At 39.4% G+C, this 15,676-nt stretch overlaps 1 protein-coding gene across 3 annotated transcripts in view; it reads left to right on the top strand.

Annotated features, from left to right (window-relative positions):
- Positions 1-14,388: 14,388 nt before the first annotated feature.
- Positions 14,389-15,676, top strand: part of ndrg3 (NDRG family member 3) — a 64,511-nt gene continuing 63,223 nt past the window's right edge. The window contains exon 1 of one of the 3 annotated variants that reach the window (XM_003220538.4): positions 14,389-14,521. The gene's annotated coding sequence lies outside the window, so the exon portion shown is untranslated. The remainder of the gene's footprint in view (positions 14,522-15,676) is intronic. The other 2 variants (XM_008109964.3, XM_008109966.3) reach the window with 2 other exon arrangements.

Raw genomic sequence — 15,676 nt, 5'->3', positions numbered from 1 at the left:
TGAGCGAAGGAAGATAGACACTTTTGAACTGTGGTGCCTTGGACCGCAAGAAGATCCAACCAGTCCATTCTTCATGAAATAAAGCCTGACTGCTCACTGGAGGGAAGGATATTAGAGGCAAAGATGAAGTATTTTGGCCACATAATGAGAAGACTGGAAAGCTTGGAGAAGATCATGATGCTGGGGAAAATGGAAGGAAAAAGGAAGAGGGGTCGAGATGGATGGCTAGGGCAAGATGGATGGATGGTATCCTTGAAGTGACTGGCTTGACCTTGAAGGAGCTGGGGGTGATGATGGCTGACAAGAAGCTCTGGCGTGGGCTGGTCCATGAGGTTACGAAGAGTCGGAAGCAACTGAATGAATAAACAACAAATCAAAAGCATTGGATAAATTAGTATAAAACTGATAAAAATAGAATAATAATACAATATAATATTTTAATAATAACATAAAAATTGAAAGAGCACAAGCACCTAAATATCTTTTGATCATTCAATCATTCATTTGATCAAAAACGGGCAACAGTGACCGCATTGTCAGTAGCCTCGAACAATTCTTCCTCTGTACAGGAGGCATGACATTGCGGACAAGCATACAGATGCAGAATTGTCTGTTCTGCTCCACAGTCGCACAAAGTGGAGGATTCTTTTAGGTAATGCCATTTTGCCAGGTTATCTTTTGATCTGGCCACTCCATGTCTGAGTCTGTTCAGAGACTTCCATGTTGCCCATTCTTGGTTTGCCCCTGGAGGCAGACCCTTGTGGGGGGGGGGGGCATCCAATTGGGATTTCCTGGTTTAGCTGCCCAGAGGGGTACTCTTGCTGTTGCTGGGGGAACGTTGAACGGAGTGATGTTCTCATGAAGCTTTCCCGTGATTAGAATCTACTGGGAGGAGGCTGATAGCCATACAGTGGTGGATTTCAGAGTGTTCAACCTTTTTTCTCACACAATTAGCAGCAACTTCCTGTCGTACATTGGGGGGGGGGGGCAATGCCAGCTAGCTTGTAGAGTTTATCAATAGGTGTAGGTTGAAGGAATTGCCTCACATGGACAAACTTGTGCCAAACAGGGCAGGCATACTCAGCAGTTGAGTAAGACAAGCCCAGGGCCGATTTTATTATCAATTTTGGGTCTGCATCCCATGCACTGCCAGTAAGTTTCCGTAGGATGTTATTGCATGCAGCTACTTTGTGCTTGGTGTTCATGCAGTGTTTCCTATATGTTCGCGTTCGATCTAAGGTGACACCAAGATATTTAGGATGGAAACAGTGTTCTAGCTCTTGGCCTTCCCAGGCTACATGCTTGTGGATTTCAATGGCTTCTCTGTGTAGGTTGACATGCTGGACCACTCTAGCAACCACCATGTCATACTACATCAGTGGTTCTCAACCTGTGGGTCCCCAGATGTTTTGACCTTCAACTCCCAGAAATAACAGCTGGTAAACTGGCTGGGATTTCTGGGAGTTGTAGACCAAAAGACCTGGGGACCCACAGACTGAGAACCACTAGACTACACAGATAAGTCATTGAAATCCACAAGCATGTGGACAATTTCAACAGAAAGGAGAAAACCATGAAAAGGAACAAAAGCTGGCTACCAGTATTAAAAAAAAACACTCTAAAATCAAGACAGTAAATAAAGAACAACACTAAAAAAACCCCCAGGGAATTCCAGACAGGAAACAGGGCCAGCTAATCACCTAACAAAGGATTCCTCCAGGCAGGAAGCAACCAGACTTTGAAGCTGCAAGGCTATTCAATGCTAATCAGGGAGGTAAATTGCAACATTCACACTTGCCTGAACCAGACAAGAGTTCTTTCTCCCACCCTAGACATTCCACAGATACATAAACCTCACTTGCCTAGTTTCCAACAAATCTCACAACCCCTGATGATGCCTTGCCATAGATGCGGGTGAAATGTCAGGAGAGAATGCTTCTGGAACATGGCCATACAGCCCAGAAAACTCTAAGCAACCCAGTGATTCCGACCATTAAAGCCTTCGACAACAGGCTGATCAGTGTCATTAGGTAGATCTATTTTAATAGAAGATGTAGGGTGCATCTGCACTGTAGAATTAATGCAGTTTGGCACCACTTTAACTCTCATGACTCCATGCTGTGGGATCAAGGGAAGCTCAGTTCTACAAGCTTCTCTGCCAAAGAGTGTTGGTGCCTCACCAAAAACTACAGATTGGAGAATTCCATAGCACTGAGTCATGGAAGTTAAAGTGATGTCAGATAACCCAGTTCAAAGCAGATATTGTGGGATTTTCTGCCTTAATATTCTGGGTTATATGGCTGTGTGGAAGGGCCCTTGGTCTCCTGCTGGATCTGGCACTAAATGAGTTCTTAAAAGAGCTGCTCTGCCTGATCATGGTGGACCTCTGAGGAGTATGGATCTTTGGCTGCTGCTGAAGCCTGAGTTGAATGAGCTCTTATAAAGACTGTCAGCTTCTTGCACTGTATAGCTGAGTAGTTCCACATACAGCTTCTTATGTCTTCCCTCTTTTCTTTGCCTACCATTTAACAATTTATTAAATACCAAACTCTTTTCCTTTGCAAAGCAGTTTATAACCAGTTTAATACAAAGTATAGTTAAAAGGCAGCTTGAAGGCAGACATACAAATTTTAAAAGCGATTAGGCAGGAGTTTAAAAAACCTAACAATTCACACTGAGGAGGAGGTAAGATTGTTTTCTTCTGATCTGGAAACTAGGAGCCCTTCGACACAGTCATATAACCCAGAATATCAAGGCAGATAATCCACAATATCTGCACTGAACTGTGTTATCTGAGTCCATACTGCCATATATTCCATTTCAATGTGGATTTTATACAGCTATGTGGAAGGGGCCTAGAACATGAAGCAGTGGATTCAAGCTGCAAGAAAAGATATTCCACCTAAATATTAGGAAGAACTTCCTGAGAATAAGAGCTTATTGGCAGAGGAATATGCTGCCAATATTGGAGTGGTGCAGTCTCCTCTGGATGTGTTGAATCAGGCTGGATGATCCATCAGGGTTTCTTCAACTGGTGTGACTGCTTCTTTCAGTAGTATTAATAATAACAACTAGAAATACTATTGAAGATCACTGGAGAGCTGGAGAATAAATTAAAAGCTCTTTCCTATATGTAATTCTGAGAGTTCCCTTCTCAGTATGAAATCTGAGTGTGGTGGCTTTGGCAAAATTAAACTTAGTATGTTATTATGCATGGACACTTGAGCCCTTTAGGTGAGGGTGACAGGCTAGTACAAGAAGTGAAAGATATATATATAAGGCAGAAGACTGTCTTGTCTCCCTCTGAATAATATTGTGCTTTTCACTATATTATTCATAGTGACTTCTGTCTTTATTTTAAACACTAGATGGCACTAGGAACCAAATGGTGGTTTCCTTTTTAATCATGGCATGTTGCTTGAAAGTGGAAAACAGGAAGCAGAATTAAAGGATACATACAAATCCTGAACTTGTAACCTACATGCAAAGATTTTATTTCCTGTGATTATCCCACAAAATAAAAATAACATTGGCTGGAAACCAGCAACTAGCACCCTAAAAAGTTAAACTGCTCAGTAAATAGAATGTACATATAATGTGGTTTTTACAAGTTCTGTTATTCACTTGGCTTATTAGCTGAAACTAACAATTGGATTTTGACCAGTGTTTCAGATTTAAAATCTCTGCCCCCTAAATGAAATGGAGATTATAGCTGTCTGCAGGTTGAAGCTTCTGCATGGACAAATAATATTGCAGACCTGGATTATTATTATTATTATCAACACAACGACGTTGTATGGCACAGCAAACAAGATAGATATGCTGGATTTCGTTTCGCAAAACCACAAGTCGAACACTTCCCAAGTGTCTAGGACTGTGTGATGTATTTTCTGATGATGTGTGCAGATCCCAGTAGGGTGGCCTTTTGCAGTTGGCAGATGCTACCTTGACGTGGTGGGGGGGCTTAGCTGCTCCAATGATGACTGAGGGCTGTGCTGGCGGTAGTGTAACTACCGGCAGGTCCAACCAAGCCAGAGAGGCCTCAGCTGAGGAGCACAACCAAGAGCACCTAACCCATTAGCATTATGGAGAATCAAACCCAAACGAAGTCTATACTGGCTCGGTCGTCGCTCAGGATAAAAAGGACCGCGGTGGATGCTGCTGATTCTGTACATCCATCGACAAGTGGGCTACGGAATCATCAAAACCCAAATGAACAGTCACAGAAGCGGCAAAAATATACAATGCCAGAAAACCGCACAATTATTATTATTATTATTATTATTATTATTATTATTATTATTATTATTATTACTACTACTACTACTACTACTACTTCTTCTTCTTTTATACCCTCTTTTTTTGTCCACAGGGAGACTCAAAGCGACTTACATTAAAAGCATTTAAATACAACTTAAAATCTACAAATATACAAACATTAAAATGGAATTAAACATCAATGGTATTAAAAATTCAGTTAAAATCCATAAAAACTCATAAAAACATATTCAAAGCTAAAAACCATAGCACCCCCTTAAAATCTTATCAATTTATCTACAATTAAGCAAGTTATATCCATGGGATCTACACTTTGGTTATACTGGTATATTCTTACCTCTTCTGGCTATAGCAGGCATGGGCAAACTTCAGCCCTCCGGGTGTTTTAGACTTTAACTGTTTACTGGCTGTTAAGAATTGTGGGAGTTGAAGTCCAAAACACCCGGAGGGCCAAAGTTTTCCCATGCCTAGGCTATAGTTGTACTTCAATTAAATACTACTTTTAATGTATATTACAAAGTGAGCTCCAAATTACTGAAGCTTATTTTAAGTACATGTAGAAGTTTTTAAAGTACCATCCGACTTGGATTTCTTTTGCTATTACAATATTAGTATAGATAGATACGCCTTTGGAATTTGAAAGTTGAAAGTTACTTGTAAAGGACAGCCACTCGACGCTTTTGTATGTAGTATTACAGTATGTTTAATATAAGCAGAACCAGAAGCTAGTACTGTATTCTGTTAAGAACATTCCCCATTATATAACCCTTTGGTGATAGCAACTGTCATTCTTTATGCTCTCGCTGGTTTGTTTTTATTAGTGGTCATGGTTCCTTCTAAGGATTTAATAAGTTTAACTCCCTGAAATAATCCAGTATGCGCTAAGAGGTAACTATGTCCCCTTCTACACTTCCATATAATTCACATTATCAAAGCAGAAAATCCACATTGTCTGATTTGAACTGGATTATCTTAGTCTACACTGCCAGTTCAAAGCAGTTAATGTGGATTTTATACAGCTGAGGGGCTTGAGACATTGCAATCTTCTATGTGCTTACTCTTAATCCCATTGGATTCATTTGACTTCTGACCATTTATTTCTGATTAGAAATGTATTATATAGTATTGCAAATTATTTAACTGCATCATTCAAATTGAATTAAGTATCTGCTATTTAATGGAAAATATTATTAAACCAGAACTTTTTAAAGGCACTAGTTTCTGAAACCCCCTAGTTCATACAGCTACTGAAGTTGTAGAATTCTATTCCCAAAAAGTAATATTTCCAACCTCTGTTTTAGCTGAATCAGGGTGCTTTTAACATGAGAGTTTTAACTTATTTTAGCTTCCAAGAGGTGCAGAGTGACACAGAAAGGTGAAACATGAAATGGAAGATTGAACAACTACTTTTAGCAATGTGCTTCATCTGTACTATCTCACTGGGGGAAAATCTTGCTATTAGCAATTAACAACGGACACTAAGGGAAATATATGATTCCATAACATTGAGCTGTTGCAGTTAAAGTGGTGTCAAACTGCATTAATTCTACAGTGTAGATGCACCTTATGAAAGCAGCAGGATGAATGCTAAAAGCAGTCAGGGGGAGATGCTCAAGCTCTACAATTGGCAAAGAAACTAATTCCCTACCCACATCCACACTGACTGCTATAGTAGTCAACAACTGATGTTCTGGAAGTGTTCTGTAATTTTCCATTGATCAGTTGCTAGCTCTCAGAGATTTAAAAATCAATTGTGCATTTGGCTGTAATAATCTAATTTCAACAATACAGAATGTGACAGCATGCAACTTTTATAGTTTTCCACATGATAAACAGATGCAAAAATATGCTTGAAAATTAGGCAACTCTATCATGGTCCGTCTTGAGCCCTGTAACAATATTTGTGGTCTTGTAGATAGAACCATACATTGAATACAATACCTATCAGCAAATGAAAAACTGAAGTGTCAAAAATCCCATTAAGATTTTGGCCACCAGCAAAGCCAGTCATACTTAAGAAACCTTCACAGATCCATAACATCAACAAGTATAAGTCCACCAGTCTCCTTGTTTTATTTATACGTACTTGTTTTATTTATATTTGCCATCTCAAACTGTGTAACTATTTAGAGCTAGTACTAACAGAAAACTGGGATAACATTTTAAAACAATTTTTGCAGTGCTAATGTGTTCGTTCCAGTCTGAAAAGTCCATAACATAACAATTAGTTACAGCATATTGTCTTGTTTTTAACATCTATTTTCAAAATTACACTAATTACTTTTCTATCTTTCTGTAGGCAGTGTGTTAATTAGACAATGGGGCTAACAAACTAGGTTAATGTATGCACCAGTAGCACTTTCCACTTCAGCCAGCTCTCTTCTTCATTTCCGATTCTTTGTGACTTCATGGACCAGTCCACGTCAGAGCTTCCTGTCGGCCGTCACCGCTGCCAGTTCCTTCATGGTCAAGCCAGTCACTTCAAGGATACCATCCATCCATCTCGCCTTTTGTCGGCCTCTCTTTCTTTTTCCTTCTATTTTCCCCAGCATCATGATATTTTCCAAGCTTTCCTGTCTTCTCATGATGTGGCCAAAATACTTCATCTTTGCCTCTAATATCCTTCCCTCCAGTGAACAGCCGGGCATTATTTCCTGGGGGATGGACTGGTTGGATCTTCTTGCGGTCCAAGGCACTCTCAGGATTTTCCTCCTGCACCAAAGATCAAAAGCATCTATCTTCCTTCGTTCATCCTTCCTTATGGTCCAGCTCTCGCAACCATAGGTTACTATGGGGGATACCATTGCTTTCAATATGAGGACCTTCGTTGCCAGTGTGATGTCTCTGCTTTTCACTATTTTATCAAGGTTGGCCATTGCTCTGCTCCCAAGAAGTAAATGTCTTCTGATTTCCTGGCTGCAATCTGCATCTGCAGTGATCTTCGTGCCTAGAAATATAAAGTCTGTCACTGCCTCCATGTTTTCTCCCTCTCGGTCTGGTTGCCATAATCTTGGTTTTCTTGATGTTTAACTGCAGCCCAACTTTTGCACTTTCTTCTTTCACCTTGGTGATAAGGCTCCTCAGCTCCTCCTCACTTTCAGCCATCACAATGGTATCATCTGCATACCTAAGGTTGTTAATGTTTCTTCCAGCAATTTTAAATTTCCAGCCTTGGATTCGTCAAGCCCCACACGTCGCATGATGTGTTTTGCATACAAGTTGAATAGGTAGGGTGACTTGATATCCCCATACCACCAAGAACTTGCCACAGTTTATTATGGTCCACACAGTCAAAGGCTTTAGAATAGTCAATAAAGCAGAAATAGATGTTTTTCTGAAACTCCCTGGCTTCCTCCATTATCTAGCAGATATTGGCAATTTGGTCTCTCGTTCCTCTGCCTTTTCTAAACCCAGCTTGGACATCTGGCAACTCTCGCTCCATGTATTGCTGGAGTCTGCCTTGCAGGATCTTGAGCATTACCTTACTGGCATGGGAAATAAGTGCCACTGTACGGAACTTTGAGCATTCTTTAGCTTTTCCTTTTCTTGGTATGGGGATATAAATTGATTTTTTTCCAATCTGATGGCCATTCTTGTGTTTTCCGTATTTGCTGGCATATAGCATGCATCATCTTGACAGCATCATCTTCCAAGATTGTAAACAGCTCAGCTGGGATCCCGTCGTCTCCTGCTGCCTTGTTATTAGCAATGCTTCTTAAGGCCCATTCAGCCTCACTCTTCAGGATGTCTGGTTCTAATTCACTCACCACACTGTCAAAGCTATCCTCTATATTATTATCCTTCCTGTAAAGATCATCTGTATATTCTCACCACCTTTTCTTGAGCTCTTCAGCTTCTGATAGGTCCTTGCCATCTTTGTTTTTGATCATGCCAAATTTTGCCTGAAATTTACCTCCGATGTTTCTGATTTTCTGGAAGAGGTCTCTTGTCCTTCCTATCCTATTGTCTTCTTCCACTTCCATGCATTGCTTGTTTAAAAATAGTCCCTTGTCTCTTCTGGCTAACCTCTGGAATTGTGCATTTAATTGGGCATATCTCCCCCTATCACTATTTCCTTTCGTCTTCCTTCTTTCTTGGGCTACTTCCAGTATCTTAGCAGACAACCATCTTGCCTTCTTGGTTTTCTTTTTCTTTGGGATGTACTTTGTTGCCACCTCCTGAACAATGTTGTGAACTTCTGTCCATAGTTCTTCTGGGACTCTATTTATCAAGTCTAGTCCCTGAAAGCTATTCTTCACATCCACTGCATATTCACTAGGAATATTTGTGAGATCATATCTAATTGGCTTGTGTATTTTCCCCATTCTCTTTAGTTTGATTCTAAATTGTGCAATTAAGAAATTCATGATCTGAACTACAGTCAGCTCCAGGTCTTTTTCACCGACTGGATAGATGTCTACCAGCTTTGGCTGCAAAGGATGTAGTCAATCTGATTTCGTTGTTGACCATCTAGTGAAGTCCATGTGTAAAGCCGTCTTTTAGGTTATTGGAAGCAAGTGTTTGTTATGCACAGTGAGTTTTCCTGGCAAAATTCTATTAGCCTGCATCCTGTTTCATTTTGTTGTCCCAAACCATGCTTGTCTGTATCCCGGTTGTCATTTGACTGACCACCTTAGCATTCCAATCTCCTCTAATGAAAATAATGTCTCTTTTTGGTGTATTATCCAGTAAGTTCTACAGATCCTCATAGACCTGATCTAATTCTGCTTCTTCAGCATCTGTGGTTGGGGCATATATTTGGATCACTGTGATGTTAAACGGCTTGCCTTGAACTCGAATTGAGATCATTCTATCATTTTTTGGGTTTTATTCAAGCACTAGGCCGAAATTTCATTACCCTTTTATATATATAGATTATGAAGGCTACTCCATTTCTTCGGTGTTCCTCTTGTCCGCAGTAGTAGATCTGGTGGTCATCTTTTGTGAAGTGGTCCATTCCAGTCCACTGACTCCCAGAATGTCTATCTTTAATCTTGACATCTCACCAATAACCACTTCCAGTTTGCCCTGGCTCATAGATTTTACATTCCAGGTTCCTATAGTGTGATAATCTTTGGGACATTGGATTTGTTGTTCACCTCCAGCACCTTCGGCCGTTAGCCTTCATTTCAGCTTTGAGCTAACCGCGTCATTACATCTGGGGCTAGTTGAACTAGTCCTCTGTTCCTCCCCAGTAGAATTTTGACCATATTCCGATCTGGGAGTCCTATCTTCCGATGGTATACCGACATTTCTTTGGTTATACTGATCCATTTAGTTTTAATGGCAAGGATACTGGGGTGGGTTGCCATTACCTTCCCTAGGGATCGTATTTAATCTGACCTCTCTGCCATGACCTTCTTGTCAGCCAGCTCTAGGAAGTGTTTTTCAGGATGGCTGAGATTGGTGTTACATCGCTTTTCTTGTTTCATCATAAGTTTCTCTGTTTTATTTCTTCTGCATAAAACAAAGCTCACATAGAAGCAGACAAATCCTTAGCTTTTTTCAGAATCTAATCTGCAAAAATGTTAATGCATACACCACTGTTATTATTGTGAGCAAATATAGTTTCAGATAATAGCCTTTGCTACTAATTTGCATAATATCAAAAAGCCCAAAGCTTGTTTGTATTCTAGTTTATTTAAAGCTAAAATTATAATGCTTAATATTTACATAGTAATTTGCAGAATGGAGGAAGGCCTTCTTTGTTGTGATGCTCCCATAGTAGAATGAGATCTTGAGATCAGGTAGGATCCCAATGACCTGTTCGTTTGTCCAGACATTTCTTGTTATACAGTCTGTTTTGGTACTAGTCAATTACTTTGTTTATATTGTGTCAAAAGCATTGCATAAATAAGTATACAACTGTTAAAATAGAGGGAGCACAAGCGACTAAATAATTTTAGACCCATTGTCTGTAGCTTTAAATAATTCATAATTACTCTCATCAGTGATTATTCCATGGCTTAATTTCTGCTTTATTCTCTAATAACTGATTTTATTATATTTTATGATTTCAACTTGCAATATCATAAACTGTTTTGGTTTAAAATGGAAAGTAATACTGTTATATCTCAACTCATTACATGTATTAAATAATGTGCTGCTAATAGTCATACAAGCAAACCCAGTGCATTGGAGTCATTGCTAATGAGCAGGCAGGCTGAGAATTAAAAGCAGCCTATTCCATACATCTGAGTGTATTAGTTTGAATTAAGTTGTTGTTTTTCTCTACACAGAATTTTTGTTAATTTTATTTGAAATTAAAATTGTAATCCTTCAGAAGTCAGCTTTCAGTATTCATTGTGTGCAACAGCACATACCGCGCTTAATTCTAATTAAAAGCAACACTCCCCTTTTTGTATTCATTAACTGTTCAATAAGTCAGTTGAAACATGACTGGTTCCAAATTCAATATAATCACTGAACCAACAAATTTATCTCCTAAGGCAACCCCTGCCCTTGGTTTTGTTTTGCATTTGGTTGCTATGAGTTTGGGTGACCATCAATTTTTACAGCAAAACATGTGGTGCAGCAGCTTTCTTTTGTAGTGCTGCTAGGCATGTTAATGTTTGTTCACTAATTTAACTGTTTGTGTTCAAATTCGGGAGAGACTGAACTATTTTTTCATACACAAACTATATCCCACATAATTCTTCTGATATCCAAATCCTATTGAGATGGAAAATTTCGCCTTTTCTCATATAGTTAATACCGTATATTAAGTTTCCCTTGTAATAATGTAAAGCATGGAGTCAAAATATTTTTAATGTTAACATTAGGCCTCTGACCTCTCTTTAGTTCAGCTGTATTGTCTCAGTTTCATGTTTTCATAATAGTGTCCTGTTGTGTCTTTGCTTGTAAGTGAGCTCCAGTAGTCATGTTACTCTGTGCATGGTTTTAAATTTAAACATCTTTAATGGTAATCACTCTGAATAATACTGCAGCAGCTCAGCTTGTGACAGAAAAAGGCTCTGACCCACTAATCCTTTACAAACAATCTGGTTCTTTTTGTAGGTCAGGCAGTAACAGAGGCTTCCTCAGCACACTGTTGTTGCTGTAGTCTGCCTTCAAGTAGATTCCAATTTACGGCGAACCAGTCTCAGGGTTTTCCTGGCAGGATTTGTTCAGAGGGGGTTTACTTTCATCTTCCTCTGAGGCTATGAAAGTGTGATTATCCCAAGGTCTACTGTTTGTTTTGGTTGTTATTTACCTTCACTTTGACTTTTGGGCAACCCTATGAATGAGAAGCCTCCAGGTCACCCTGTCCTCAACAGTTCTGGCCAGTCAGGGCTGTGGCTTCCTTGGCTGAGTCCATCAATCTGTTTTCTATCTTGTCAAATGTTTTTCTTAGTAAGTCATCTGTTCCCACAATACAGACTTAGTATCCTGTATTTGAAATGCTTGGAACCAAAATTCCAGATTTTGCAAGACCATATAATAACATTACGTAACATGATTTTTGTTCCTGGGTTATAAATGTCATTTCCTAATTGGTTCTATCATAAAAACATGGAAAAGATTTATTAAACTGCAAAAACTTTGCTTTTATGGGACATCCGGCAGCACATTTTGCTATAAGTTTTCAATTAATATCTAAATAGAGTCTCAACCAATTCAACATAGTTTGCGGCAGACACAAAAATGAAGTTTCTGGAGTGTAACAACTACTGTACATTCAAAGTAAGTACTGCATAATTAAAATGGAAATAACACTTTCAAACCAGAAACAGAATTTGTTTCAAAGTTTGTTACATAGTATAACAACAACAACAATAATAATAACAATAATGAATTTATGACCTGCCTCTCCTTGCAGCTTGAGGTGAGATACAGCATCATTAAAACAAAAGATAAAACACTATTAAACAATATACAGCAAGATACACAAGAGATAAAATCTGTTAAAAAGCAGATTAAAATAAATAACTTGGAATTGACTGGGCACTGTATATACACATAATGGAAATAGGTGCCAAGTTTTAATTTGTTCATTAATAATAATAATAATAATAATAATACCCCACCACCATCTCCCCTAGAGACTCGGGGTGGCTTACAAAATAACAGTGTGCAATACAATGCAATACAACAACATATAAAATCAATAGCACATTAGATAAACCCAAACATATAAAATTAACAAAAGTAACCTCTATTAGATTGAGTCAGTAAAATATGACTATAGCCATAATTTAAAATTTATTATTTATTTTTATCCCGCCTTTCTCCCCATTGGGACTCAAGATGTATGTTTTATATACTTACATGCCTAACTTTATGGCAACTTTGTATAATATTATATGTATCTGTATACATTAAACCATCAGAAAGCAAAGACATCATTATCTTAGCTATTCATGTGGTCATTTTGGGATTTTGGAGTATTTCAAATTTTGTAATTCCAGATAAGTGATGCTCAATCTATATATCCAAGGTATGACAGCCTCTTCTAGGGAGAATTCAGATCTGATTGCTTTAAGACCCATTTAGGCTGGATCTACACTGCCAAATAATGCAATTAGAACTTCATTATTTGGAGTGTAGATCCAGACTTACTTGCATTTTAATGAATAAAATCCCACATTATCTACTTTGAACTGGAATATATGGCAGTGTGGACTCAGGTAACCCAGGTGAAAGCAAATATTGTTGGATTTTCTGCCTTGATATTCCGGATTATATGGCTGTGTGGAAGGGCCCTTAGAGCTCTTATCCAGCACCACATTTCAAATCACATTGATTTTCTTCCTATCAGCTTTCTTCACTGTCCAGCATTCGCAATCATGCATAGAAATGGAAGGTACAATAAACAACATGGGCCATTCTAACTTCAGTATTTAGTGGCATATCTTTATAACCTAAGAAGACATTAAGGCTACCTTAAAACATTTCCAAAATAATCGTAGTGCTTTGGGAAGGAAAAAAAGCTAGCTATAGCCAAATGTTTTTTTTTATGTTTACCTTATGTTTACCTTATGCACGGTATGTTTACCGTGCTGCAATAACAACACTGCCACATTTTAAATCCCACGGGATGCAAGCAATTTGTTCGGGCATCTAACTGGCTCCTGTTTTGTTTCATCTAATGTTTGCTGTAATAAATACAGCATATTCAAAATGCTTGGGACCAGTCTTCTGGATTTTTTCGACTTTTGGAATATTTCGATATCCATCATGAAAAATCTTGGTGATGGGACACAAGCGGTAACTCCCACGGCTCCATAGCATTCAACTATGGAAATTAAAATGACGTAATTACACTGCGTAACTGTAGATACACCCAAAGTCTGTGCACAGAGAAACACGAGATAGCGAAAGTGCCATTCTCAGTGTAAAAAGCTATCCATGTGAACAATTTGAGGATTTCAGGATAATGGACACTCAACACATAGTGTACAGTTGAGTCTCGCTTATCCAATGTAAATGGGCCGGCAGAATGTTGGATAAGCGAATATGTTGGATAATAAGGAGAGATTACGGAAAAGCCTATTAAACATCAAATTAGGTTATGATTTTACAAATTAAACACCAAAACATCATGTTATACAACAAATTTGACAGAAAATGTAGTTCAATACACAGTAATGCTATGTAGTAATTACTGTATTTACGAATTTAGCACCAAAATATCACGATGTATTGAAAAATGCGTTGGATAATCCAGAACGTTGGATAAGCGAATGTTGGATAAGTGAGACTACGGTACTTGCTTTCAACATCCCACAGGATACTGGTTGCATCTACACCAGGCCTGGGCAAACTTGGGCCTTCTCTCCAGAGGAGAGGGGGGAAAGGAAAGGGCCTGAGGCTGTTAAGAATGGTGGGAGCTGAAGTCCCAAAGACCTGGAGAGAAGGCCCAAGTTTGCCCAGGCCTGGTGTAGATGCACCTTCTGTTCTTTTGGCTCCAACAACACTATTCCCTGGAAGCCCACTATTACTAAGGATATATATAATATCTTGGGTGACTTCAAGATCCCGAAACAAAAACCACTCAGTTGTTTCTTCCCCTCTCCAGCCATCCACGGATCGAGCTCTGTTTCCCTCCCAATCCTCCAAACTCAATCTCCACCTCAGCCTTTCCATTAGTAGTCCTGAATGTTTGCGCATGCGCGGGAGGCGAGGCAGTTGTCGCTAGGCTCGGCGCGCATGCGCAGTCCCTTCCCCGCACACGCTGGACGCTTCTCATCCAGAAAGCGGCGGCTGAGGTAGTTCACCTGGGCGGCGGTTGTCCTTGGATCAGGTACGTCCCAGGCCAGGATGCCCATTGAGGTCCCACTGAGGGCGGGCCCTCTTCCTTTCCCTCTTCTCTTCTGTCCCTCTGCCCTTCCTGATTTCCTTGTCTCAATGAGGTTGCTTTGCTGGGGCTTCATTTGGCAAGGTGTTGTGTTTGCTTGTGTGTGTATGTATGTATAGAGAGAGAAGATTGTGGGGAATTTCCACAATCTCTCTCGTCGCCGGAGAGGCCTGCAATGGGGAGATCTCAAGGTGTATCTACACTGCAGAATTAACGCGGGTTGATACCACTTTAACTGCCATGGCTCAACGCTAGGGAATCCTGGGAGTTGTAGTTCGATGAGGTACCATGATTGCATTGCATTGAGCCACAGCAGTTAAAGTGGTGTTAAAATGCATTAACTCTACAGTGTAGCTGCACCCTAATACAAATAATAATAATATACTATTGAGTGGTGTTAAAATTAATTAACTCTACAGTGTAGCTGCACCCTAATAATAATAATATACTTACTATTATATATTATTAATATATTATACTCTAAGTCTTCTCCTTTTCTCCTTTACATCCTTAAGAGATGTTTTCCCTGTCCTTCCTTCCTTCCCCTTGACTAGCCTTATGCCATTGAGGGCTGTCATATTACCGGAATGGTATATCCTTGGGTGCATCTACACTGTAGAATTAATGCAGTTTGAGACCTCTTTATAACTGCCACAGCTCAATACTGTTGCATCCTGGGAGTTGTAGTTTGGGCTAAAGACCCTTTCACAACCTCATGATTCCATGGCAATTAAAACTGTGCAAAGTGCATGAATTCAGCAGTGTAGATGTGCCCTCTGCCCCTCAAATTACTGTCAAGCAAAGGGTATATGAAATATACATGAATACAATGTTTAGACTTTAGTCTCCAAGAGATCTCTTTGTGTGCAGCCTGAGAAACAGGAGAGAAAAACAGTCCAGTGCAGGGAAAAGGCAACTTGCAGACCAATGACTGGTTAATTAAAGCAAAGAGCAAATGGTGGTGCAGATGCTCTCTATGGAAGGCTTCCCATGAGAGAACAGTCTATGGCTGCAGAATAAATACAGCTTGACGCCACTTTAACTGCTGTGGTCAGTGCTGTGAAATCCTGGGATCTGTAGTTTAGTGAGGTACCAACACAC

This window comes from Anolis carolinensis, chromosome 4 (genome assembly GCF_035594765.1).
Source record: "Anolis carolinensis isolate JA03-04 chromosome 4, rAnoCar3.1.pri, whole genome shotgun sequence".
NCBI classification, from domain to species: Eukaryota; Metazoa; Chordata; class Lepidosauria; order Squamata; family Dactyloidae; genus Anolis; species Anolis carolinensis.
This window is presented reverse-complemented; position numbering and strand designations above follow the sequence as displayed.